Source organism: Lepeophtheirus salmonis, chromosome Z (assembly GCF_016086655.4).
Source record: "Lepeophtheirus salmonis chromosome Z, UVic_Lsal_1.4, whole genome shotgun sequence".
Lineage (NCBI taxonomy): Eukaryota > Metazoa > Arthropoda > Copepoda > Siphonostomatoida > Caligidae > Lepeophtheirus > Lepeophtheirus salmonis.
Genome location: NC_092584.1, coordinates 18,145,820 through 18,172,546, shown reverse-complemented (window position 1 = coordinate 18,172,546; position 26,727 = coordinate 18,145,820). Strand labels below are relative to the sequence as shown.

Sequence of the window (26,727 nt, the reverse complement as noted above, 5' to 3'; positions counted from 1 at the left end):
GTCCGTACCAGACAAACTTTGTTTTTTTAAATATATATAGCCAATTGTAAATAAAACGATTTTATAAACATATGAATTTAAAATATATAAAATAAGTGATGGGATGATTGTATTGTCACAAGCTCCATATTTTTGGACCATGATACAAATATAAGTACATTTATATTACTTCTTTTTTTGTCAATGGGAACATTTTTGAACTATGCCTCCCTGATATTAAAAATAAGATTCAAATATGCATCAGTCTAATTTCTGTTTCAAGAAACTAGCATCTTCATTCTTATTTTTTTAATAATTGGGTTTTTTCTTCTTATTTCAGTGATATAACCAACGAATAAGAAATGCGGAGTTCGTTTATGAAATCTTGATGATCTAAATAAAAGTAAGTGGATATTTTACTTGATTTTATAAACATGCATTATATAAAAAGCAAAATGATATGGTTTCAAATCAAAAGCTTACAAAAGCTGTACGTCTAGGAAATTTTTTTAGAATCTTGTTTCTCTGTTTGTATGTTTTAATTACGTATAGTCATTTTTTTGTGTATCTTAGAGGTAAATAAGGCCAGAAAATATTGGGATTTGGGCTAAATCAGGCTACAATGTGTCCGTTTTATGCCAGTCCCGGCGCTTACGGGTCAAAATATGAGAATCTATACAATAAAGTTAACCCAATATATACTCACTAAAGCTAAATATATTTAAACATTATCATAAAATAACTAATTCATCATGTCAAATATCTCATAATCAAATCCCGATCAATTTAATAGAAATGCATTAATTTTTAAGCTTTACACAATAATAAACTTATTTCAATGTGTTTATGACTCTTCGTCTAACAAGCACGCCTTTGCTTTCAATGTTTTATATTAAATTTAAGTTGTTTAAGTGCTTATTACCATTGTCATGTTTTGACTTAATGAAGGGCACCATCGTGGCTATTATGTACATCAAACAGTTCCTATACCATGGATATTCCTACATTTACATACATTTTATTCACACAACTTTCATCAGAAGGAATCAAATCAATTAATAATTAACTCATAGGATATTGGAGAAAAAAATATTAGGAACTTTCGTTGCAGGAAGTTTGAGATTACTAAAATGCGCAGGTTTTGAAAGAACCGGGAAATAACGGAAGGTTATTTTAACAGTCTTTTCTCAATATACAAAAAATGTATTTCCATATTTATTCATACATATATTCAAAGATTATGAAATGGTTTTAAGATGTTTGATAGAAGTAATGCAAACTCAACTTAGAAGTATCTTAAATGCAAATGGATTAGAGAGGAATAGGATTTTTATCCTTAAGATCTTTAATTTTTTGTAGTCGCCTCAAGGGATTTATGATTAATCTATTACATGATTCCATACCTTTATTCCCCTTTAACCATTTTTGCTTTCAATATAATATATAACTTAATTCTCTTTTTTTTTTGTACAAAAATATTGTTACCAATAACATATTTTTGTCTATTCTTTTAGATCAAATACATATATGTTTTATTGAATGATGTCATACAAATACTTAACTATTAGTGTTGATACTGGGTCTAGGACCGAGTTTTTATTTGGTTCGGTCTAGGACAGTTTAACAAAATATTTGGGGATATATTTTATCTATTTATGATTCAAATAGGATAATTATATATACAAAAGTTATGAAAAGATCCCTGGAACCCAAACAAGTCCTTTTAATTAACATATTGTCAGTATTAATAGCATTTCAATGTGAGAATATATATATGTTTTTGAGACATATTTGTTAGTAAATTATTTGATCTGAGTTTAAAAAAGTATATGCACTTATTCAGATGGGAACAAAGTTGCAAGAAAAAATATTAATAATTATTTCTACAATTTGTGATACTTATAGAAATAATGTAGAGGTAGTCTAATATTGCATCTGAAACAATTAAATTTAACCTTTCCCTGACAAATTTAACTTTAGTAAACGCCTTAACTGTGAAATAGGTCAGATAGAGCGGACACCATTATTGTCTATCAAACTTTTGCTAGCTGCTCCAGCCAAAAATAGATGACAAAAGTCCATTTTTTTTTTGCCCATGCTTGATTCGATCGGTTGTAGATTTGTACTTAACATAAAAATTTCGAACAACTCTCGACCTATTTCCTTTAAATACATTTTTATCCTTAAAATACTACATTAATATTTATGTTAATATACATTTCGCTTTTTATTTTTTGTAATTGAATTAAGTAATTGAGCATATTTAGATAAAAATAAGATTCTCATATATAAGACATGCAATAATTTAAAAAAAAAAAAATGCAAAATAATCTTCCTTCATAAATAAGAAGATAGCAATTTTTTCCCATCTTAAAATGAATTAATATTAATTTTCGGCTTAATAAAAGAAGCAATGATATAAAAAACCATTTTCTAAAAATGTTCTTCGTTTTTATGATAATAGATAGTGTTGTATCGACTTGAATCAAACCGAGTCGGTAAAGATCCACTTCAATTGATGAATCTGAAGAGAAAAGAAAAAAAAAAGATTACAAATTTAATAGTTACTCATGTCCAGTAATGTAAAAAACTTGTACAATTATATTTTATACAACTGTATAGAGTTGTATAAAAGCTCATGAGTTAACGACACATTTTTAAAATCAACTCTTGAAGCCTAAACTCTGTTTTAAAAAAAAAAGAAGAAAAAGGAATATCACTTAGGATGAGGTTTAGCAACGAGCGTGTCTAGATGAAGATCAGATAGGGAGTATCCTAAAGACTAACATATTCCCTAGTTCATCAAGTCATATTAAAAAAAAAAAATATAGTGAAGATATACACTGGTAAGATTTTTTTTTGGAAAAAAATTGAATTTTGTATATGCATGAAATAGATACATTTTTACGAATCATTGTCAATTTCGATCCACAAATTATTCTTATTAACATTATTCTGCAAATTGCACTCCAATTAACCAAAATTGATCCACAAAGTAAAAGAATGAGAAATTGAAATATTTCATTTGTAAGGGATCATATCAAGGCTAATATTAGCTTCTTAAATCCAATAAAGGCTATAAACCATTGCTAAAAGTCTTGGAATTCTTACATCATTCCATAAAATTGAAAAAAAAATCCTATAATGGATTCAAATTGGTCTTTCAAATATTGGGATGTATATATATAAGAAATATTTTATTTTGGTTCAATATTGTTTTATACTAACGGATCACAAATGTAGATGCACCAATTGCTTGGAGTGTATGTATATAGAAAGAGAAAAAAGGTTTTAACCCTTGAGTGATTAAATATTTATATTGACTTAATATGTGCCTATGTATTTGCTGATATTTTGAAATGTATAATTCTTTCGAGAATACTGTAGAAGTAAATAAGGATTTCTTTGTTATGAAAATGGGAAATACAATCATTTTTCTTTTAATGTGTATGCATAATGCACATATTAATCCCAATACTTTACAATAACCAAATAAATGTATGCTCAAGGGATCGGGTCTATCTGAATTTATTCTACAAAATATCAATATGTTTACAAGAAATATTCCTTTTCTTGTACCAAAATACCATAAGACAAATACTACTTATTGTAAAGTGTTTATTGCGGTAGATGGGGAAAGGGTGGAGTTAAGGTAATACAAAGATATTTTACATATTTACATCTATTATAAATAATTCATTTTGACCAAAAAATAAAATTTGTAGGTTATAAATTAAGGAATTAAAAAAAAAAGTTCAAATAAAAACATTTATTTATTTTTTAACAAATCAAATCAGAAATGGTATAACATTATATCAAAAATCGTCGAAATATATACACACCCCTCTAAAAATATGCATATTAATGACCTTATGCTAGGATTGTGTAAAAAAGGTTGGCAATCATACAAAATCCCAAAAGTTTTATAAAGAAATGCTCTGAGAAAAATATTTGGTACTCCAGAAATGAACAATTTCAAAAAGAAAACATTCAAAGAATGACATTATTTTATTGTCTTGTAGTTTTTGGTAAACATCCAAGATCTAAGGAATTTAACGGAAAATGCTCTAAAAAAGAATTTATACTTTGAGAATTACACATAAAAAATAAAAACACACGGCATGACATTATTTTGTTGTTTTTTAATATTTGGGTAGCAACTCTAACGAAAATATCTGAAGAGCGATTCATTGTTTTCCATAAAGAGGCTGTTATTGACTTGTTAATTTACGTCAGCTGTTTTTGCGTTATTTATGCTTTATTTATGTAGAGTATTCCCATCGAAAATTCATATTTTTTTTCTTTCTTCTTTATCCAATTTAAATAAAATATTCCATGTCAAATAACCTTCTATTGAGAAACGCAAAAATGCAAGTTCAGATTTAGAACTCTATCCAGTTTTGAGTTATGAGCTCCTTTTTATTATGAGTTTGATAGGAAATCGACTTGAAAACTCTTAACTTTTGAATATTAGTTTATAAAATATTCATCTGATGAGTGCAAATAATAAATTATTTGAGAACTATTTAGCTATTTGACTAAAATGTTCACAAATAATGTAATCTTTTGTTTTGATGGGCCATCTTTCTAATCTGATAATAAATTTATTCTCAAAATTCGTGCTGCCATCTTTAAATACGAAAAAAATGTATGGAAGATTTTCATTAGAAATTTATAAATGCAAATTGATAATAGATATTAAATATTGGGGTGGCAAAATATATTCATAAACTCCTTATGGTGACATGGCATATCTTGGGGGGAATATCTAATTTCAAATATCTAAACTAGTAATCAAAATCTTTCGTTTATTGCGAATGCTATCACTACAGTAAAAAATGGCATATGTGTACATAAAAAAACAAAAACAATTTCAGCGATTAAAAAAAGCAAACGATTGTTGCGTGTGTTTTATATTTTTCATTCTTTGATAGGTTGTCGCGGTGTAAAGTTAGTCCTCTGAAGTAAGCATTCTCACCTTTCTTTGGTATCAATTATAGGGCCATTATTATGCTTTTCTTTGAGAGAGGGGAGAGAGCATTCAGACAAATCTTTGAAAATTAATCAATAGTTTTAATAGTTTTTTAGAATTATGTATTCAATTTTGTTTGTTTATCTTTAACCCATAGAGGGATGGATCTAATTTTCCAATCCAATTAAATTTCTTGGGGAAATGGGTTCCAAAACCAACATTTATTTCATGTACAGTATTAAATAACCACACCTGAGATAATATAGAATAAATATGGTAGCTCTGATTCCTGAGAGACAGCATATCAGCTGTTGATATTTATATTTTTAGAGAGGGAGTGGATTCATCAATCATCTTCAAGTTACTACAAAAGAAAAATCATGACGAATTTGAAGACTCTAAGGATATTGGATTGATCTTCTGGGCAGAATAAATCAAGGAATCATTTTTGTTCATTTCCTTGACGTAATCATGATCATGGATTCACATCGACCAAAGAGTTCCTGAAGTTTATGAACTCCCTTCCACTTTGTAGTCCCGCCCTATTGTATATATTAACTTGACTTATACTTGGGGGAAAATTGAACTTCCTCACTTGGAAAGAAATAAGAAATAGCCTTCTTTTCTTTAATTATAAATTTAACAAACATCTTTATAAACCTTTTTCTGCTACATAGTCTATGTCAAATTATGTCAGTCTATTCAGCCATTATTGGCCTCATAGATGGTGATAATCATCTAGCGAAAGGAGTTGCAAGTATTGACCCGAATGAAGTTCGGGTCGATGGCTGTCCACTCCTCGTCGATGGAGGTCCTCATGGATTCAACGTTCTATATATCAACTTGACCTATACTTTGTGGAAAATTGAAACTTACACACTTGGAAAGAAATAAGAAATAGCTTTCTTTTCTGTAACTATAAATTTATCAAATATCTTTATAAATCTTTTTCTGTTACATAGTCCATGTTAAATTATGTCAGTCTATTCAGATGTCATTGGCCTCATAGATGGCGATAGTCATCTAGCGAAAAGAGTTGCAAGTATTGACCCGAATGAAGTTCGGGTCGATGGCTATCCACTTCTCGTCGATGGAGGTCCTCATGCATTCAACGTTCGGGTGACGGATGCTCAAACACTCTTATTGATGTGCAGTATGAAAGAAAAGTCGAAGGAATTTACGTCGAAATTACGGCCACATCCAGAAACGAGATGCTGTTAGCTGAGAAGGTTTGAGTAATTGTGCAGAGTGATAGAATGCCCATTTTGTTCAAACACAAAGTTGCCATAGGGAAATTGCTTGGATCTAGTGGAGCAGGTTGGTCTTGAAAACGTGTAGTTAAATGGCTGTCGTAATCCTGTAACCCCGTTGGAACCAGATCAGGGCAACAATATGCCTAGTCTAAAAAGCCATTTCTATCAACATTGCCCCCTCAGTTGGATTGTGACTCGCTCAACGAAGAGTTGATGCCTTAAGCCTTTAAATATTCTGGCAATAATATTTGTAGTTTGATTTGAAAAATTCAAAAAACAGCAGGTGCTTCAGATACATGACGAACTATACAATTACAGAAACTTCTAATTTCCTCATCAATCAATATAATACAAGAGTGTAAGCTTCAAGTTTGCACCTGGTAAAGGACTTATTATTTTCAATTAAAATGGTTCTGAGTACTCTAATCACAGCCTACGTTTGCTGGAACTATCCTTTTTTAATGTTACACAATCCGTCCTTGTAAGACCTGATATTTGGTCTACCACAAAAAAAAAAAGGAAGAAGTAACAATTGAAAAGGAGATATAAAGTGTAAAATCAGTTAAAGGGTAAAAATAAATATAATTTTTAATTTGAATTATTTAATTTAAGACTTTGACATAATGAGATATAAGGATAGCAGAAGTGACATCTTTAAACTGTTAACCAATGTATTGCTCGATTTTTAAATCCACAAACAAAGTTTCATTATCTTTTGTCTGGCCGTTTAATACAGGTTTGAGAGTAGTTACATTTTGGTTTCCGCATTGTGAAGTAGATAAAAATATATATTTATGTTTATAATTTATGGAACGATATAAATTGTTTTTGTTTTTGAAGAAAAAAAACTCTTATCTGTACCATAATTGCGTACTTGATGTTTGATAACAATTTCTGACAAAAATTCTCGTTAAATGATCGTAAAACTTTTATAAAAGTACCCACTCCTTATGTAATAACTTGAAATAAGTTGTTTAATATAGGTAGAGTAATTATGAGACTAAGTATTATACTTGTAAATATTTATTAGAACAAAAAGCCTAGGTATTTGAAGTTATTACTGAAGGTAACGTAACTCTCTGGTTGTTGTAATATGCAGCTATTCAACATAATTAATCGGCTATTTAAAATCATATGTTATTAGGTCAATGTTTTTGTAGAAGAGGAATCATAATGGAAAATATTTAGAGGGCAAAAAATTAATCATTATGATAAGATACAAAATACCTTTACACTAATATCTTTAAATTATTTGCACAAAAGTATTATTTCAATTCCAAAAAATTCAAGAAAGTGCTATTTTTTTATTATTTGACTCATAAATAATATTGTTAACTTACCTATGTAAATAATTAATCTTTTAATGAAATATGAATACTTACTAATTCAATAATTAATGATTGAGGTTGAGTGATTAAAATTAATTCATATTTACATATATGAAAGCATAAGCAATTACCTACAAGACAAATAAGCTCTCTCATTTACGTTCTAGCGGAGAAAAGGACAATTAAACATGATTGACGCTCGCACACTCTTTGCAGTTGGACGTCTATTTCGCCAGCAGATATGAAACGATATAGAGTAAGAAGGGCTCTGTCAAAAAAGGCCAAACTTAACCCTGAGGAGTTAAATATGATAGCACAGACAAATCCCCTCAAATCTATGAGGATCCATCTAACATATCTCTGGATTTTACACCAGATTGTTCAGAGATCTATAAAAATAATCTTTTTAAAATAAATATCTGATTTTAACTGATTTTAGTTTTGGTTATTTTTGACAATTTGTTCGATCAAATTAAATTCATATAATTAGACAGTTTTTACTAATTTAGAAGTTGTATTTTTATATTTCAAAAGGATTGTGACGATTAGATTTCAAAATTATTTTAGCATGATCATTTATAGGTAAATACAGTAGTCGAATGAAAAGTTTACAAACAAATCAAACATCACGGCAACAAATCATTCCTCAATCTATTCTTCTCTACCTGCAAACAATTATATCGACATAAGGGAAATGTAGAACGTCAAACTTACATTCAATTAAATATATTCTAAGCATTTTTATTGATTGTTTCTGGACAAAAGTCAAAAACTTGGTTTGGTGATTATCCTGCTCATCAAGAATAGTTATTTATTGATGATGAAAATAAAAAAATCTTTACTTTAAAAGTTTTAATATAGAAAATTCTTATGTTTTAGAAAACAATTATAAGAATGAAGAATACTTTGTTTTGTAAAATTATTTATTCGTCTTTTTACTCTTCAGTACAATAGGGACACCGGTGTCCCTAACAATATCTCGAAACCTTGATATGCAATCTTTGCAAATTTAAAAAAAAATATTATTTTGTATATCCCTTTGAGTAAAAAATATTGAAAAAGTTAAATGAAAATATTATCAGGGACCTTATTGTACCAAAAGGGGTCTAAGATGTCCTCAATGATTAGTTGTTTTATGGTACAAGGGATAGCAAAATTTAAGATTAGTAAAAGTGTTGAACAAAAAAGAAAAGAACCCTTCAAATGATTAAAAACCAAAATGTAAAAGATAAACTAAAAAATAAATAAAGTACCTTATTTGACTTTGGAACTTTAAATTCTTTGGAACAATACAAAAGGTATAGAAATAACTAAATTTGATACACAAATTCCATTTGTTCTAATTAAAATGCCCTGTATCATATCAAAAAAGTTATGAACCGCCTCAATCTTTGTCAAAGTAAGTGTTTTATTGTACCATTGAATTCTAGAGATATGGACATGAAAGACCAAGGTATAGTCAGTCACCTTGTGGAAGAATCACATTCTTTTCCCGAGTTTTCTTCCTTCCCCCTTGAGTGCAAATAATACACTTTTATTCAACTATGTGAATCTTCTCTCTGATGTTAATCAAACTTTGTTCATCATTAGTCATTACCATCCCATATTCATCATCTTAAAAAGATAAATATCTAATATCATTGGGGAAGTAATAGTTCATTCTGAGGAGTTATGTGTTTTTTTAATGATACCAGCTTCTGTTGTGTAAGCAGTTGTTTGACTGTATATAAAAAAGAACCAAAGGATCCTACCGTTTCTCTTCACTCCTTCCCAAGTGATGAATTCTTAAAAAGTGCCTGGCTTAGACCCAGGAATATTGAAGGAGCTTAGACACCTTCTCAGTATTCAAGAGCTTCTTCCCTCCATTTCCAAGATCATAATTTTGTTAAGGAGAGTAAAGATGATCATCGAGGGATTCGAAAGAAGTAATTGTCGTCTAGGATCCGAAACTCCAGAACCCTAATTTTAAAAACGTCTGCTCTTCCAAGAATTATTTTTGTGCAGAGAGCGAAAAAAAATACGCCGATAAAGGAATATTCTTCACAGATAATGTTTAAATTCGAGTTATCCGAGTTCAAGATTAGATATATATTATTAATTTCGCCAATTAATAATTGAACAGATGGACTGTTTTTTCCTTCGATTGTTTGTAACCAAGGTAGACAGTTAATATATGTTTAGAGTATGACCTCATTAAATTTACAGAGGTAAAGGTCAAAATATTATTTTTTGTATAAGCAGGAATACAAATAAAGTTACAAATTAATTTTGGTGAAACTTTACTTGAAGGTTATATACAGGGACATCTATTAGGACATTTTTTAAAGCACTATAACGTAGAAGTCATTTATTTTTAGAGGAATGTTTTTATATGAAATGTGAGGTTGGGTATTTAGTTTGAGCATAAAAACCTTCGTTTAAATAGGCAAACAAACATGGAGCGAGGGAAAAGGTTGGTCGATGTCGAAATGATTCGCGCAGACACAAGCCTCCCACAATCACCAAGATGATATTGTATCCAAAGCTGACGATCTACAAGATCTATGACAAGTGGAAACTGACCAACCAGTACAAATAGAAGTCTCACAAGGCAAGAAGGGACCAGAGGAAGAATAACATGTTTCGGGCGAGCCTCCAACGATCGATTGATCTACCGAGTGCCCACTCTAGTTTCATTTTTAATTTATAAGAAATTTTTTTTTTTAATAACTTAAATAAGTCTTTTTTTTTATTTGTATTTATTGACTTACTTTTTTTTTATTTTCCAAATAAACTTTAATAAAAGAAATCACTCTTGTAATTTTTTTTAGACCAAATAAACTTCTGGGAAGGCTTACTTATTTTACTATATTCTTTCATAAAAAGCTGTAGAATAAATGAATAAGTAATGAAATGGGAGATGTATCGGTTTATGCGCATATACTAGGTGAATAAGCTACCTCTGCCGCGAAAATGTTTTTTTTTTCAAACACAAATTTATCTCTAACTAGTTATCAAATTTAAAAAATAAAGCTTAATTCTGAAAGCTGGATAGATTCTAATTCCTTTTATTAAATAAAATCAGATCTGACTTCAATTACAGTTTCTATACGAGGACAAAGCGCCTTCGCCACTTGGTACCCTGGCAAATCCTAGAATTTCTTCTTAATCCGACTAATGAGTTCGTCTTTGGTGTTACAGAGGGGGGTTGTTTGTTTGTTGTTCGATCGCACCATACACACACAAATAAATCCATCAGATTCAGATTTCCCTAGTTATACGGCCAAAAGCCTGGCGAAATGAAGTCGTCCATATTGTCTTGGAGCTATTTGAAACTTTTTTTCCTTTGGCATCCATGTCGATCCATGTTTTTACAGGGGTCATTGTTGATCCTGAGACCTTGGGGAGCACATAAGGAGACATAACGTGACCATTAGAGCTAACTACCCAAAACATACCTCAGCCCTCATTGATGTTGCCTTAAAATCCCCTTTAGTGGTCTCAAAAGCGAAGGAGCATCTGACTGGTTCCTCAAGGTCGAACAACTGTTATGTTGTAGCTCTCGGCGTGGATTTCAAAGAGGGCTTCGTTGCCTTGGAAATATTTTTGACTTATAATTCGTCAATTGATTCCCTTTTTTTTCAACTGGTGCAAATTTGAAGAAAAACAATATTAGCTGCTTAAGTGCCTGCATTTGCTCAAGAGAGCGTGCGAAAGTGGAGCAGAGATAACTTGCACACCCGGTATATAGAAATTGAGCTTAGGAAAAAATAAAGAGCATTCTTATGGTTATTTAAGCATATCATTTAGCTAATAGCCCATTTTTCATTTATTAGAGGAGAATGAAGAGGCTCATTAAATGAGTAATATAAAGTCCCAGTTAGAGAATTATTAGAAATTATATGAATAAATATTACTCTGATATAACATAGCTTTTATATCATAAGAGTAATAATTATGATTATTCATTGCAAATGATGTTTTTGTTCTTCCAAAAAGTAATATCTACATTCAATTATGTCAGGTACCTATTTGACTGTACCTAGATAGCTAGTAAGGTACTATTATACTTTAGTTCTTTGTAAATATACTACAAACTTACGATAGGATACAAAAGTTTAAGATAATAATGACAATAATTGTGAGACATAGAAATTTGTCGTTGCTAAAACTACACGCTAAGTGATAATTTACATATTTCTCTTCTCTACATTCAGTGGAAAAAATAAATATTTAATCCCTAACCGTTTTTCAAAGTTTCTTCAACGATAAATAAAGTACTGAAATTTTTTTAGCGGTAGGTCTATTTTACACGTGAGATACTGTACTTATATAAACAAAATAATTTTATGCATCAAGAAAAATACCTTTAGAAAACCATTTCCACCCTGAAGCATAGGGATGGAATTTTTATTATGTGGGAGTATTTGCTGAGAAAGGGGAGAAAGGGATATTCAATATGGTCCCTTTGAGTCAAAATCTAAAACCTCTCGACTACTGCATTAATGGTTATCTCAAACCGAAGGCTAAACCACGACAATACTCTAATTATCTCCAAATATTTGCAAAGTATTGTCGCGTAAGATTATGGGTTGTTTCCAAGGTTAATATAAATAACAGGTTAGACCATCATGTAATCGGGCTTTCTAGAATTGTCAATTTGATGTATTGTACCGTCTGCTGTGCAAGACAGGTAGATTTTGAGAAAATACGCAAGCAGCCACTCATAGTCTGTGACGTCAATATTAAAAGCGTGGTGGAACTCAAACATGAGTAGTACATGTGCTCTGGTATAAACTTGTACTCCTATGTTGTTTCAATATCGTATACTGTGTAGTAGATAAAAAAACCCCGATCGAATAAGTCATACAAAGATAATTAATTGGTGATTGTTATTTTTGGCGTATTACCATGTGATCAACCCATTACTGTTTACTTATGTTTGTACCCGTATATGCATATAAAAACTAATTAAAATTTATTAATGGTTCTTAGATATCTAAAACATCTTTAATCCATTAAACATTTTTTTTTCTTTCTCAAATGCATATTTGCAATGCCTTTACCCGTAGGTAGTACTTAATGCACTAAGAAACTTTGGAAACACAAGGATAATTCTTTTATACTTTAAATAGTAAGTATGTATAAATGAGTATGATATTTACTAACATTTAACATAGAGTAGACTCTTAACTAATAAGGCAATGTGTTTCTATATTTGTATCACGTCACCATAAAAACATTTTGAGCAAAACTCAGTAAAAGTTTAATTTTTTTATTTGATATTTGAGTCAATTATATGCCTTTCAATCTAATTTCTGTGATGAGATGATGAACCCAAGGATTTTAACTATAATTTAAAACCTTTATTTGATAAAAAATACATAATTTGACCCCTATATCATCCATTAAAGCATCAAATCCATCAACTTCCCTTTATTTTACTCGGACAATCAATTTTGGCTACTTTCAGTGCAATTTGCGGTAGCTGAAAAGGGGATAATGATAATTGTTTGTTGATAGAAAGTGACGATAAATTTTCCAAAATAAACAAATATAATTCAAAGTCAATTTTTGAAAACAATCAAATTTAGGTTCCTTTTGTGTTGACATATGTAACAAAACTATTACATATTATAAGTTATTAGTCAGTTAGACATTACCTTCACTAATTTTGCATTATAAGTATAATGTGATTTGACAAAACTGCAACTAACAATGTTGAAAAGGGGGCGTGATTCCAAATTTAGAGAAGTATTTAAAGAGACTGTTACAATGATACATTAGAAAGAATATTCCGGACAAATTGGAAAAGGATGGGCTGGCTATGAAAATGAGCGGTCCTTGGTAATTTGCCTAACTTGCCGCCAAATTGTAAGCCTTTAAAAAAGTTACAGGACCACGTGTTCATCGAAATATTTCCAATAAAGAACTTCAAATATTGACCAAAAATAAGAAATAAGGAATTGTTGATGTACATTGTCACATGCAATCAGTGGAAAGTTGTGTTAAACACTTGTCAAAGAGCCTTAACAAAGTGTAATAAATGCTAGTTCTAGAGATGTTATTATAAGAAATAAATTCCAATCTCAAGCAGAAATACAAATTTGGGACACAAGAATAAGTTTAAACTTTGATTTTTGTCGTAGATTATAGTCTCCCATTTACTCATATGCTTTTTCTATATTTGGGATCATTGGTTTTAATTATAAAATACCTTTCAATATTCATTTTTGTATTATTTTAGGGAATCAGTTTAATTGTGGAAAAATGTAATTTAAAAAAAAAAAAACTCAAAGACCGGTAAAGCCCTCCAAATGATGCAAAAAAAATGTATCATTGATTTTAATAATAAAATAAAATGTAATAATAAAAGTTACTCATTGATTTTAATCAAACTTGGTACTAGGATTATATATGGTCTCAGTATGAGGGAATTACATTTTGAGAGGTACGATAAATTCAAGGATAGGTTTCATGGATTGATAAAAACAGCCCGGAGACTGAATTGGGCTGAATAAATAAGGACCAAGGCAGCAATACGTCCAAGGTCCATAAGGTTTATCCAGAAAAAATATTTAAAATAAAATAAAACTGTGTCCCGTCAATACAAGCGCAACCTAGACTACTTTTTCTCTAAATGAAGTGTAGAATTGTATTTTTCTATGAATTATCATGAATCTAAGAATTTATTTATAAAATACATTTGGGTCTAATGCAATTTGTACTTTAAGTAGATAAAATTAATTAATGAGAAAATACATGTTTTATTTGAAGTGGGATATTGGGGACAATATGAGTCTCTTAAACATAAAAAAAGTTTTAACTATAGCTAAAGTTATTTGGTATCTTAACTCACTCCAGAAATAGAACTACCAACTCTATAATTGACTCAAATATGTCTATCAAATATGGTAATGTATGTATGCATACTTTTTGTTCAAGATTCTTTTATGTTGATGCACTTCTACTGATCAATATCTGAAATAGGTAATAACTATCGAGACCCTAACTTTTTTATATGATGTCTACCTTAATTAATATCTAACAGACAACTATAAAATTGGAGGTTAGGGTATCGAATCTACAAAAATAAAAACTTCTTATTAAATTATATTTGTGCTGACTTGTGTTTCTTAACTTTCAAAACTTTTGCAAATAAATATCGTAATTACATTACAATAATGAGTATGTCGTGAAGTTTTATATTGCATTACATTTTCTGTCATTAATACAACTCATTTTCTATGTATATACAAGTATATAAAAATCAAAACATATTAAGAACTAGTAAGTAAATTAAAAAATAAAGGCAAGCCTCATTAAAAACATACAAAATTTAAGTTTATTGCTACTAACCTATAAAAAAGTAGTTATTTTCTTTATATTAAGAATGAATGGTGATAATAAAAGAATAAATTACAGGGATCCATACGGAGATTGATCACGTTTACATTTAAAAGTATAAGATCCTATCATCTTTACAATGTTCTACTCCATTTTCTAATATATTTAGAGTACATATGTATACTTAATCCCTATAACGGGTGTTATGAAAAAAATCATACACTTATCATGCTTCAAGAATAAGTAGGCGTAGAAAATAAATACAATGACATTTATTACTTAGTGGTAGTACTCGGTATTAGTTGGAGTAATTAGGCGTCGACGAACAGACAGACGTTGTTTTAGTTTATAGAAGAAAAGTATCGGAAAAATCCATATTGTTACTCCCTGTTTTTCATAAACACACACACACACACACACACACACGTAGTTATTTGATCTTACGAGTAGATGTGATGATTAATGAGCCAGAGAGTACTTTAGGCTCAAAATCGCTCACTGCCTGAGCTTTAACCACACAGACTCATTGCCAAACATCATCTAAAGTTTCAAAAAATATCATTTTTAATATTCAGGGTCTCCTTCTTTTGGGAACAAGACACATCTACGTGGTGTTTTGGTTTTTAATGTACTAAAAACCGTAAAATAGGTGAAGCTATTTACAAAGTCTACTTTTTACTATTTTTATATTGATTTTTAGTATGGTTAGGACAATAAAAATAGGTATCCTTGATAAATTATTTTAAAAAAATGTATGCCAAATAAGATACTTTTAAAATAATTATAAAAATTTCGTATTGCTCGGGTATTTATTGGATTTTAAATTAAGTCATTTCAATGCTCTAAAATTTATATGATCCAATATATATTCAGCAACGTTTATAATCGCATGTTAGTAAAATAAGATGACCAAAAATTTTCAGTCCAGGTATCTAATCAAATACTTATAAATATTATTGTTTACCGGAATATAAAGTTGTTTATAATTTATTATTATAAAATAAAAATAAATACGATATGAAGGGAATATATCGCACTATACATTAAGTCAAAATAATTCCAAATACCGCGTTGTGGGAAATCCGAAGGGTTAGAAATATTGTTATGTGGGGGCTCCTGTATATGTAATTTTCCTTTTTTTTCTTCATAATATGACGTAATAATCAAGAGAGTATTTAGTCTCCAAAAGGCTCACTGGCCAAATTCTAGCCGCACATACTCGTTGCTAAAACTCGTCTAAAGACTCATCCATTAATTTTTATTTTATATAATGTACTTCTACACATGCTCGTTGCTAAAAGTGAGATTTTTGTTTATAAAGGTCACACATTACAGACTGTCTCAAATCACACTCATTTATTTCTAGCCCCCCCCTCAGTCTCAAGTTACATACAACTTTCTCAAAATATATACAGGGAGCGGGGATCAAGTTGTCGCCTACTTTAAACCTTGATAACTTGAAGACGACCTTATCAAATAAAAAACTGGTTACCAAATAGGAAAGCTGTGCTCGTCAGCTGACGATACGTAGTTCAGTTAGCATCATGCCGTCATCAAATGAGGAGATAAAGAGCTATAAATGGAACGAGGAGCTTTCGAGGTACGCTGTAGTCATGCCATTGGTTAATAATGGAGGTAAAATCTCCAATTCAACGATTGCTTCAACCTTAAGAGTGAATTTACGGACTGTTCAGCGTATCTGTAAGAAACTAGAGAACACCTGGGGTGTTGATGCCACCCTAAAGAGGGCACCCAAGGAGGAGGGCGCCAACAGGAAGGTCAGGGACACCGACTTTGTCGACAAGGTGAAGAAGACGGGTTGAGGATGACCCTACCAGGTTCATGAAAGCCGGAGACAGGCCCTGGGTGTGGCAACAGGACTCAGCACCCTGCCATGTGTCCAAAATCTCCATGCAGTGGTTAATCAAGAACTGTTATGACGTCGTAACCAAGGATTTGTGGCCTCCTAACTCTCCCGACCTTAATCCTTTGACTATCTTGTCTGGGGTTATGTCGACAGACATACCAACAGACATCCCCATAGCACCAAGGCCAGCCTGATGGACTCCATCAAGGAGGCATTCGGCAACATGGACAATGAGATGGTCAGAAGAGCCTGCCACCGTTCAGAGGCCGTATTGAGGCCGTTATTGATGCCATCGGTGATTATATAGAATGAATGGCTACTCTATACCTATATGCTCGTCATAGTTTTAATTTTCAATAAAAAAGTTAAAAATGTATATTTTGAGTTGTTTTTTGTAGAAAATATTTTGGCGACAATTTGATCCCCGCTCCCTGTAATTATATAAAAGACGCTGTGGTCCATAATAAAGATCGTATTAAATAAACTACCATCCTCTTCAAAAATGTACGCATACACCCTAGAGTATTCACCAGTTTTTATTCTCTAGGGTGCCCCTTGGCTGTACTTTCGCTACACACTCGTTACAAAGCAACATGTAAAGTCGCATAGATTATTGTTTTTTAAATATACTTTTCCTTTTTTTTTTACTTTTCAAGATAAGCCAGGAAGTTATTTAGTTTCAAGAACCCTCCTTGGATGATGAGCTTTGACCTTCAATTTTAATGTCAACCAGAACAAGGGTTGTTAATATGAAATACTCTGCTTCTGTTCGAGTTATGTTTGATGAAGGTTCAAAGATAAGTTTGATATCTTCTAACATACCAAGAACATTAAAATACCAAGTTGTCGAAATAAAATAAAAAATCGATCTTGGACCGTGTCTCAGAATTAGTATTTACCTAAATATTTTAACAGCTGCAAGTAATTTGTAACTAAAGTAGAAGTTACAAGAGGCCCGTGAAAAGTGTACCTTCTTTTCAACCCAGACCCGTAACCAATTGTGACGCTAAGCCTTATCTAAACTTAACATTAATTATTCTTATTTGATGAAATTTACTTCTTTTCTATTATCTTTTTTATTCTGAGCTTGCAGTTGAAAATGTGGCCCATCCCACACGCAAATAAAACAGCACACACCTTTTTTTTATTGATATGGATATATATTCTTAATACTTTTTTTTGTACCATTCTCCTCCCCCCTCCCCACCCTACTTTTGCCTTCCTAATTTATGAGAATGATATTTTAAAGACGTTGTTTTTGTGGTATTAAGAAGTTAAACCTTACAACTATTATAATCATAATCAATAATGAAATGTCAAAAACAGTCAGATAATTTGTGACATAGATTTTTCAAATCAAGTCATCATCATTAAAATTGGCAAAATGCAGCAATGCATTGTATTAAAAAAATTTTTTTTTGTAAATCATTTATATATTATTTTTCTCTTATTTTTCAAAGAGTATTTTTGTGTTCATAGAACAAAAGACTCTGATAAGATTTAAAACAAATAGTAGCTACGAACAAGCAATTTTGAAAATTAAATACGTATTATGCTCCAAGTATCTTTTCTATGTTATCTTATGTTCAAACAAAAACCTATGAAAAAAAATAAAATACATTTTTAACAATTGAATATGTATATTTGTAAGTATACAGTGAAATTAATATGACGAAAATAGCTCTATAGAGTCTATAAACAAAAATACTGTGATGTATCTCTTTATAGAGTGTGGATTACATTTGTATTCTTATACAAACTATTGTTTATTTCATTAAGCATATCATTCCTATTACACCTTTAGAGTAGCCGTAAATTGTACTTCCAGTTGTCAAAATTTATCAATACTATAATAATAATGAGATTTTATTTGAAAGAGGCCATATTGGGGCCAATATGAGTCAATTAAATTAAAGCAAGGTTATAAACTATATAGTAAAATTCTAAGTTGAAGATTAATTTTAGAGTAAGACAATCAACAATTTTCCTTGATGGACTTAGGAGAAAAATACACAATTTACTCAGTATAAACAAATATATTCCTCTCCTTCTTGGAAGCCTCTTCAATCGTGACCCGTTAACATAATTATCCACCAAATGACAATTAAATATTTTAAAAGAAAACTTGCATAAAGCAGTGGACGTAGTTCCCTCACAATTTCCAATCAAGTCCTGCTGTATTTGTGTTGAGTTTCCAAATCCACTCTTCCTCTCTGGTCAATCTGTAGGAAAAATGAGTATTCACATATATCAATGAAATATAGACTTTCATGGAGTAAGTTAATAAATTTTATATGTTTTTTCTGATATTTGCTCAAGATTCTTGTAGGTTTTACCATAAAAAAATGGTTGTTTACTATAACTAAAGTTCTTGGGAATTTTAAAACCTCCAAAACTTTTGAAATTAAAGCCTAGAATTGATTGAAATGTTCCTGAATTCCCCCTAAAAATTTGAATAATAAACTTATAATTGACTCTATTATGTCTATTAAATATTGGGGTGGATGTAAATAAGGATATAGAAAAAATAATGGGGATTTTCTAGATTGATGTTCAAAATTATTTTTATGTTGAGCCCCCAATATATACAGAGTCCTTCATTTGATTCGATTTTTTGTTGGGGATTTATCGAAATTATTAAAAAAGAAGTGTTTTTTTATTCCATTTTAAAAATACTTGAGTTGAGATGAAAAAAAAAATAAAAGACTAAAAAAAATAATGAAGTATGTTTGCCACATAATTATTTTTAAGTTGCCATATCAAAAGAAGGAGAATTTGATAGTTATTATTTCAAATGTATCATATCAAGGATAATATAGGACTCTTATATCCTATGAGTTATCATCAACTTCTTTCTAAAAACTATTCTTACTTACCCTTTGGAGCAACCATAAATTGCACTTTTTAAGCAACCAAAATTGATCATCAAAATAAAGGAATGAAAAATTGATATATTTTATTTAAAAGGGTATATTGGGGATAAATTAAGTTTTTTAAATCAAATAAAGGTTACTAATGATAACTAAAATCCTTGGGTATCTTAAAACATCCCACAAATTTGAATTCAAAGCCTAAAAGGCACTTAAATATGTCTATGAAACATTGGACACGAATATATTTAGTAAAAAAATATCAATTGGGATTTTCTCTTTTCTTGATTGTTATTCCAGACTGCTTTTATATTGACATATCAGACATTGAAACTCTTATAATTTCTTATAATATAATTGTCACAATGTACCAAATTTGGATATAAATATTACGTCACTATAAAATTATTCTATAAAATAAGTTGACGCCGATACAAACCGAGTTTTTCTGTTCTAAGGACAGAGTTAGTTCGATCCAGCACAAAATAGAACGGTCTCAGTTTCGTATAAGATTTTTACATGGAAATAGCAATCTAAATTTTGGTTCAATTGTTTTTTTTTGTTGATGTACCGCCAATAGAAATGCCATAAAAACAATAGTATTATTAATCCTTTTTATTTGAGGTCTTTTTTTTAATATTTAGTGAGCACTGTTTGTGTTCCTGATGATGATGCAAAGTTATGTACATTTTGTGAATGGAAAAAAATTCTTTTTTTAACCAACAATCAACTTGAGATAAAGCCTTTTACAAATGTAACTATGACGATAGTCACATTCCTTTCTGACTTTGAGTAAAATAACAAATGTTATGTACTTTTCGCAAATAGCTTAGACTTGTACAAAAATGATGTCCCTTAATAGAGATTGCTACTACGTTTATATTAAATAGAAAAACTCCCCTAATTGTTATTTAATTATATTCGTAGAAAAGGTCATTTTTTTGATTAATATAGAAAGACTTATTACTAAGAGAGAAAATATATTTTTTAAATAAAATATAAATGCAATTTATTATCATAATAAGCTAATCTAACTATCCTCATTGTTTGAACAATGTAAATCAAATTCACTATTTCAGGGGTGGGCACAAGATTATATTTTAGAAGGGGCTTGGTTTTTTTGGTTTTTTTTGGAAGACACTTTAAAAATAAATATTCAAATATGAAATTATTTTATTAAAAAAATCAAATATTAAATAGTATTCGTTTGGAGATACTAACGTTGCAGAATAATTTAAGAATAGCTATCAGTTTTGCTGGGTAAAAAGCAGAAATTCCTAAATTTGGGAGATTCAGCCTCCCCTGCAAACGCCCTTCTATTTAGTCGACGGGTGCATCAACCATAGGGAAAGAAATGGAAATATATAGATAGGATAAGTTATTTTTGATGGTAGTATTGACATTGTAAGACAGACATCTATTTGCATATCTAGCTTACAGTTCAGCTGGTATTGATAAGTGGCTTTCTCTTTTTTAGACTAATATAAATTATATTAATCTATTTGTAAAAAATACGATATTAGACGAGCACGATACCTTTTATATCCAGTTGCAACCTGAACAGTTTTTTTTCTTTTCCAAAGCTGTCGTCATTATTATTTTTATTTTTGACTAGAGAGAATAGAGGGATAAAGTAATCACAAGTCAAAGGAACGCACTAACATTGAGGATTTGTTGCGGAATTATAAGTATAGGTCATATTCAGGCTCGGTATAGAATTGAGGATCCACAACGAAGTAATTCTTGCCTCAGTCATGGCAAAGTACAGAGTTAAATTTGAATTTTATTTCTTTCCTTTCATTATCGCTCGTAGCTTAGCTATGAAAAGCCATGCCAGAAAAGATTTCCTCCTCCAAAACATTTTTAGAATTGTAAGGATCGTCAAGCTCATTTTCTGTTTCTTTTATTTTTGACGTTCCATTATAGAATCATTTTTCCTACAATTATTAGTCTATTTTTAATCACCGTTTACCCTACTCATTGGTCTTTTTACATCACCAATAAACATTTAATTGATATAAAGATATTCCAAAAGATAGATACTAAATAATGTCTTATTGGGATGATTAACTCGTTAATATTGATACTGTCTTCTCCAACTATTTATTTCTCCATATTTTCTATACTACATCAAGGTTTGTTAATAGTTTAAATTTAGATCAAGTTGACTTCCCAACTTCTCCCATCAAATGCTGTTTTTTCTATGTATAACACCCACATTTCAACACAATATAATTTTTTTAACAAAATAACGCAATACCCAGAAGTAAAAGTTTTTGTGTACTCAAAATGTAAATTTCCCTACTCTATTTTATAGCTATGATATTAGCTAAAGCTTTAAGACTAAGAAGTGAAATATTTTCACAATGTGGTCTAGTCATAGTGAGACTCTTTTTGTCCGCTAGATGACCTTGAGTATAGTTAAATATTACTGGAGAACTACCTCCATAGTCTCTGTGAATATATCCCTTCAACTGAATTAATAATGTAAACTCTACGAATGGAAGATAAAGTTACATGACAAAATTTGATATTGTGACGTCATCTGAAAGTAGCATACAAAATGAAATCTTGCATGGGGAAATAAATAAAAACACGCCCATGTATCCCCTTTATCGAACTGTTGCGTTTCGTTACTTTTTTAATTAAACTGAAAGGATGAATTCATAGAGTTTTGTACTTAGTTTTATTATATCACTCACTGTTTCGACGCCCCTAGTTGACAAACAGTTTTGTTGAGACTACTATATTGATTACAGGGTCATCGTATCACCCCTGGGTGTTTAGCTATGCTCAATAATAAAGTAATCTTGAATATATAAAAAAAGAAGATAGAAATCCCAAATATATTTTTTTATTTCTTAAATATAATGGGTTTAATATATCATAGATATACTATTTTGATCAATTTCTAGTATACTTCCCTCTGATAGAATCTACTCTTTGCTTGAATTCTGACTGTAACTTTTTACGACTATTAAGTGCAATTTGGGACTTTGGTAAATATCTTTAAATTTTTCTAAGAAACAAAATAGTTAATAAATCATTTAAATTGAAAATTCATTTAAAAAAAAACTTTTGATAAATGGTTTTACCCATGTTTGTATGTGATGAAAGACATGGAAATACACCTCTACGGAGTAAGACTCACGTAAATTTTCATGTCTCTATCATATGAAGAGTATTTTAAAATAGAAAACATTGTTTCTAAGGTCCAAAAATACAAAAATGATTTCACCGTCCAATGAGGTAGCATCAACTATTTCACGGATGATTAAAAAATCTATTGCTGCGATATTTTGTCAAAATACACAAAGTTTCCAAATTCTCAAATATAGCAACCCATTTCAGAACAAACTATCAGGAAACGACCTCAATTCTTGAAATATGTTATATATCCATTTACTTTTTGTACAAAAAAAAACTGCAAAATATTACAGTGATAAATTATTTATTCGTGAAGAAACGATACGTTCCATAAATTATTCTTCAAACAAGAAAATCAGACGGTTGACAGGATGTCTGAGGTAATGAAGAAAACTTCCACAACGCTTTAAAACAAACTGTTGATGTTTTCGAGTTATTAATTTGCTCTTTTTCAGATCTTTTTAATTTCCTTCCTACCACCATTCACAAAGTATTCCTACTTTTCTGTATAAAATCTAACCATTAAATTGTCAGAAAAAATTAGCAAAATCTAGGCGGAAATCGGTTAGTTTGGCAACATTGGTGGGAAGATCAATCGTGGTGGCGTGACTAAAACACAACAGACACCAATCATGTTCAATACTGTCTCAGACGTTGTGCTGAGTTAACTTAGGGACATTTACATTTAGTTTTCTTGTATAACTGTCGAAATATGTTTTTCATTGTGGGGTATATAACATACACATTAGGCTCATAAATAAATTAGCGACACCATGGAATTGGAGTCGTGTTCCCACAGATTGGTGTTCATATGCTTAATATAATGTAGGCCAGGGATTAAACAATAGATAATAATACTTTATAGCAAAGTCTAAAAGTAACAAAAGGGATAACATCGTCCTTCATACATCCAGTTGAAAAAATAACATAGATTTGCATGAATGGTTGAGTTATTAAAAAAAAAGCATAGAAGTATCGATATTTGATTTTTTTTTTTGCGTCCCTTTTGTTCAATCTCTTATATTTTAAGCAATCTGCTACATAGACCTACCTTTTTTTCATACAAAAAAAAATGTCTATTTTATATCAGATATGAAAACTGTCTTACTTTGGACTAAAAAAAAAGTTTTATTTATTTTCTAAGGAAAAATAACATGACAAATTTCAAATATTTTTTTATCCAACTTTATATTTTGTTAAATAAATTGTCTTAAAAACTTTATCAGATTTATATAAGTATATATATATATTCTTCGAACTTTATATTTAAGGGGGGAGGAAAATATAGGCATTTTAAAGAAATCAATAGATGGTTAAAAGGATGTATATTGCTTCATAAATATGTCACACCCTTTAAAACTAATTTCAAAAGGAAAAGGAATCATTTGATTTGTTCGAGTAATTTTTTACCTAATAATACGTATTTGAAATGCTATATAGTCAAAATTCAATTATATAATTATTGGAGGCCTACTTATGGGAGGAAAAAAAAGAGAGCATCATTTCTTTTGATGGATCTAAACTAGACAAATAAATCGATAAGCCGATAAAATAGACCGGTTTCATTGATAATTGGGAAAAATTTGATGATTTTTATCAATATTGTATTTCCATGCTCACATAGAAATTAGTTTTGATGCAGCCCATTATTGATATTTTTTTACGTTTAATTCATGTTTATAATACTGATAATCGATGTTATTTGTCACCCAACAAATAAAATCATATGGCTTTAACAGAAAAAAAATTATGTAATATTATTTTTTGGAAATCGTGGTGGATCTGTAATGATAGAGTAATCAACAAGGATATAAAATAGCCAAAAATGCCCATATATTGCATTTTGTACAGTGCGCCCTGTATTTGTGCTCAATGCAAAATGCTTATAAGATTTCATCAATAGTGCTACATATTTATATTTAAGATTATGTCATAGAGACAGAATGACAAAAAAAAAATGCATATTAAACATAATCACCCTGAAAATCTCATAGACGATATGCATGGAGCATTGAGCGTGCGTATTAAAAAAATTTAGTATATGTATGTATAGAGATTTTGATAAGAACTGAATGTAGTAACGAAAGAAATCTTACAGCCGATTCATCATTTAACACTCTATTTTAAAACTGTGGCTAAAAAGTACTGGTCTTAATTAAGAAAAATTCCCTGTATAATTGGCTTTTATAAATTATTATTTAATTTGGCTAATGGAATTGAGTCAGCCATAATATTTTTCAGGACATTGCTTAGCTTGAACCGTATTTTTTCCAATCGAGAAGAAGTAGAAAGTTAAAACAAAAAGTTATTTTGAAATTAAGAAAAATAGCGTCACAGTTAACGCAATAACTCACAAACTAAATTACAGATTCTCATGAAATTTTGAAATTATCTGAAAATGAGGTGAATTATATAAAAATGGCGCCATCTATGTTAATATTGAGCTTTAACTTCCGAACAAGTAACTACACTACCCAAGATAATAATAATATTATACTTGTTACACTTTTCACTTTTACTCCAGATTAACAAAATGAGTGTTCTATTTTTTCCCTCAAAAATGCATGTCCTATATATCATTATAACTACCACATTTTGACGGTTTTTAAAATTTATTACCCAATTAATTTGCTATTATAATGTAGTTGCAGATTTTTTACATTTTCTAAATCCTTATAATGCTCATTTTTCTATTATTTTTTTTTTTTAATAAATGTCATCAACCATAAAATGATTACATCTAAATTTCTCTAGAACTGTAATTGTTAAAGACTTTTATTTATGAGTCATAATTCGGCTATTATATTTTATACTTGGTATGAATACTAATAAAACGAAAAAAAAACCCAATAGTTTATGTAATATTATCTTTACGTAAACTTCCCTGAGTGAACCTCATATTGAAAACGCAGTTAGTGAACTACGAAAAATGAAACCTCAAAAATAAAAGGTATTTCATTACATGATAAACACAGGTGATCAATTTTAATAGTCATAAGATTTACATTTTGTATCTATTTTGAACTCGTAAATGTCTATGTAAGTGATAAAAATATATCCAAGAAATCAAAATTAAAAAACAAAAGCTTTGAAGCAAAATAGTTTATTACATTTACTAAACCTCGAGTGAAAATTACTCAATCTACGGACAAATTCTAAACAAGGTATTATCAAGATAAATAAACACTATCATATAACCAGTTTAAATGTTTCAAGAATATAACGCAATGAATTGACGATAAGATGTTGATTTTGTTAATCTTGGGGTGTGTAAAATCCCAGTTCTCTAATGAAGGGTTAAGAATGAATACATTTCGGGTAAATCAAAGAAAACAAAGGAACTAAAAAAAAAAAAAAAAAGTTTATTGTTCTCGAGACAATCTATAAATTTGATGAACTTTAGTATGCATGTAAACTATATCTGCAAACTCTTAGTCACATGATTATTTCTCAAGATATGGAGTCTTCTACTTTTATATAATTGGTATTTTAAACTTGTGCGGACATTCTAAACGGAAATACTTGGGGTTTTTTATTATTACTTCGCCATCCAAATATGGTATTAAAAGTGTTCAAAATCCCAATCAACATAAAAATCACGTCTAAGAAAATGGTAAAAAAAGTACTTGCTGACAGAGATCAGACTAACAGAGTTAGTCATCCTAACTGGCTAATACGTTAGAAGGTGCACTAATATTTTGAAGGGTACAGATATATACTTTTTTTTGAATTTATGCTTGCCGAAATTTTGACAAGTTTCACATCTTTACTTAAATCCTTTTTTAATGTTCCAAGATTGTCTGCAGAAGAACCATTTTTGACAACAAGCATCTGGAGCTAAAGCTCAGTACGTCATTGTAGGAAAGAAAAGGTAAATGAGTATACTTATTTGGAGTTGCAAATCCTTGTCATTTTTACAGATCAAAGTTTTGGTTCTTGCCATCTAAACAATATCTTTTATTTTCTTAAGCCGTTATCATTATTC

The 26,727-nt window shown here is 29.9% G+C and overlaps 1 protein-coding gene across 1 annotated transcript in view; it reads left to right on the top strand.

The window, feature by feature from the left end:
• The window catches only part of LOC121130327 (neuroligin-4, X-linked), a 424,376-nt gene that overhangs the window by 29,215 nt on the left and 368,434 nt on the right, over window positions 1-26,727 (top strand). Inside the window, 1 exon segment of the mRNA XM_040726084.2 lies at window positions 320-382. The gene's annotated coding sequence lies outside the window, so the exon portion shown is untranslated.